The following is a 3,069-nucleotide window of genomic DNA, read 5'->3' on the forward strand; positions in this document are numbered from 1 at the left end:
ATTATTAACATTTTTCTTTCTGTATATTTTTTCTCCCATTTTTACACCACTGCAGTTCATAGCCAGAAATCATCATATTTACCACTGCATTAGTGCAGTAAGATGGGCTATCCCCCTCTTCAGTTAATTGTAGTTCATCTGATAGTTGATTAATGATCACTCAAGTACAGTTGAGTACTTGCCTCAGAGCAGCATTTCTCAATATGTTGGCCATGAGGTTTACCTACCCCAAAAAAGTTAAGATTACTTAATTCTGAAGTGGGCACAACAAAAAAGTCACACAATTCGGTGCATATTTGCCTTTTCCCACCATTCAGTGTGTGTGTGTGTGTGTGTGTTTTTTTTTTTTTTTTCTCGAATAAAGGCTAGAAATACACTTGAACCTCTATATGAAGTACCTAAATCAAAACAAACATTTTTTTTGTATTTTGAACACTGGAAGACAAGAAATACTTCAAGAAAAATCACAGTACAGATGAGAGATTTATTTTGTATATATTAGATTAAATTACTTATGCCACATGCACACACACACACATATATACAGGCTGGCCTCGATTAACGCAATTAATTCGTCCTGCGAGCGCATCGCACAAAACGGAAATGCGTTAAATCAAATATAGTCAATAGGAAAAATTATAATTGGTCCTTGACCTTCTGGAATGTCTATAAAGAATTTTAAAAATTCCTTTTAAATAATTTTTTAACTGTATACAATGTAAAATATAATGAAAATAATTATGGAATTAAATGTTTATTGCATAAAACAGCAGTTCCCAAACTGTGCGCCGCGGAATATTTTAAATTTTCGAGGGAAACACAGCGATACTCGACATCTGTCGGACACTGCGCTAACTACTAGCTGGAGGTAGTTCACAGTTTCAACATTTCTTATTAAGTTGTTTGGACCTAACTACTAAATGGAACTGTTAGGTATTTCTTTAGGTCTGGGTGCGCCGTGAAAAAATTACTGAGACACTAAGGGTGCCGTGAACCAAGAAAGTTTGGGAACCTCTGACATAAAATACACAATGAAGAAATGACTGTTGCGGAAATATTTGAACAGCGTTGAGGTTCTCTGCAATACGAAAGATTTCATCAAGTTCTTTTACTGTTATCTCCTTCGTGGTAACATTTTCATTTGGCTCATTTAAAAATTTGAATTTTTAAATGCAAGTCTGCATTGACTTTATTAGCGGGAGACAAACGAGTAACACATCTTCCGATGGTTGATGGAACACACTGAGCCGGGCAGTAGGCAAACATTTGTTTATTGCCCGTCTGACGCACGGTAAGCTTAACGCATGATTCAAATCTTTTTCAACTATCGCATAAAAAAAAAGATCGTGTTAACTGGAAATTTTCATCATATAAAGTGAAAAGTGGTATAATTTTTTCAAATAGCGGTAACTGAAACACGCATTAATTGAACTTGTGTTATGCAAGGCCTGGCTGTATGTATGTATGTATATGTATGTATATATATATATTATTTTTTATTTATTTATTTATTATTTTATTTTTTTTTTTATGCAATTTTTTCCTCTAATTTTTTGGCAGTATAACAGCAAACTTACAGCAAAAATAGTTTTAAAAATATCACATTTTTTAGCACTGACTGACACAGAACTTTCATATTTTTGACAGAGATCCTGGACATATGTGCACACACCTGCATGACATCATTTTGGGCAATTGCTAAATATATGCAGTTATCATTTTTGAAATTTATGCTACAAAACATGTTTGATACTACAAACAACAGTAGTGTGTGTGACTTGTGGAATGCTAGCCATTGGGGTGAAATGGGTAAGCTGCTAAACAGAAATGTTTCTGCAGTCATATGCAGATTTACATAAAAGGGGGGGGGGGGAAGCCAAACACAGATAAAGGTTCATAATGACATTATTTTGCACACTCACTGGCAATGTTTTTCTGTTTGGTTGAATTTCCTGAATGACCTGATAAAGTCATTGGAGTTCACACAATAGAAAAATATAAGAACATTACCATATTTAGTAGTTAATTTTGCTTGAACCTCCATTACTCAAATTGCATTTGCTTCTGTACCCTCTCACTTGGCTATGGCAGCTAATGATTTGTTTATTTGTAGAATGTACTTAGGTGGCAGAAATTTTATTTCTGCCACCTAATACTACATCTTTAATACAACCACTAGACCAGGGTGTAATTGCGACAATTAAAACATAACATACTACGTAAAACGAACATTCCAACACGTTTTGGACAAACTGAATGATGAAACACTAACAGTCATTGATGTGTGGAAGAATTTCTCAATTATGTATCAATCAAGTTGGATTAGCGTTAACTGAATTAAAACCAGCAACTTTAAATACGTGTTGGAAAGCGGTTTGGCCACAATGTGTAAAAAGCAAAGATCCCATCATCCCTAATACGACCGAATTTCCCAACATCATTACAATGGCACACAAAATTGGTGGCGAAGGATGCGATGATCTATCGTTTGAAGATATTGATGAATTGTTAACCGACAAAGCCCTAAGCTAAGATGAAATATTAGAGGTTGTCCTTGGGACTCCTTATCCCACAGAACGTAGTGATAATGAAGAAAATGATCCTGTTCTAAATGCAGATTTAATAAAAGAAGGTCTGGAACTGGCCAGAAAATTAGGTAATCATTTTGTCAAACATGACCCTAATGAGGAACGCGCTGGGAAGTTTCAACGTGAACTGAAGTTGTTGACAGCCTCTTACAGAGAATTATATAACGGCCTAACCAAAACACGAACACAACGATTAATAACTGAATTCGTTCGTAAAACCGGTGAAACATCAGCACCAGAGGAGACTCGTGCTGATTTTGCTCAAGAGATCACAGAAAGAATTTCATAAATAGAGGAAGAAGATGATGTCCACAACATTCTAGTGATATTCCAGTCGTACGCAAACGTATGCACCGTTTATTATCAGAAAGTGAAAATGAATAAAATCTTGTGTAAAACAGATTTTTTTTTTTTCATGAAGAATTTTTTTCATTTCATATGCATACAAATTTACTTTAATACATTTTCATTACATATTATT

Source organism: Mastigoproctus giganteus, chromosome 12 (assembly GCF_048544385.1).
Source record: "Mastigoproctus giganteus isolate SK-2022 chromosome 12, ASM4854438v1, whole genome shotgun sequence".
NCBI classification, from domain to species: Eukaryota; Metazoa; Arthropoda; class Arachnida; order Uropygi; family Thelyphonidae; genus Mastigoproctus; species Mastigoproctus giganteus.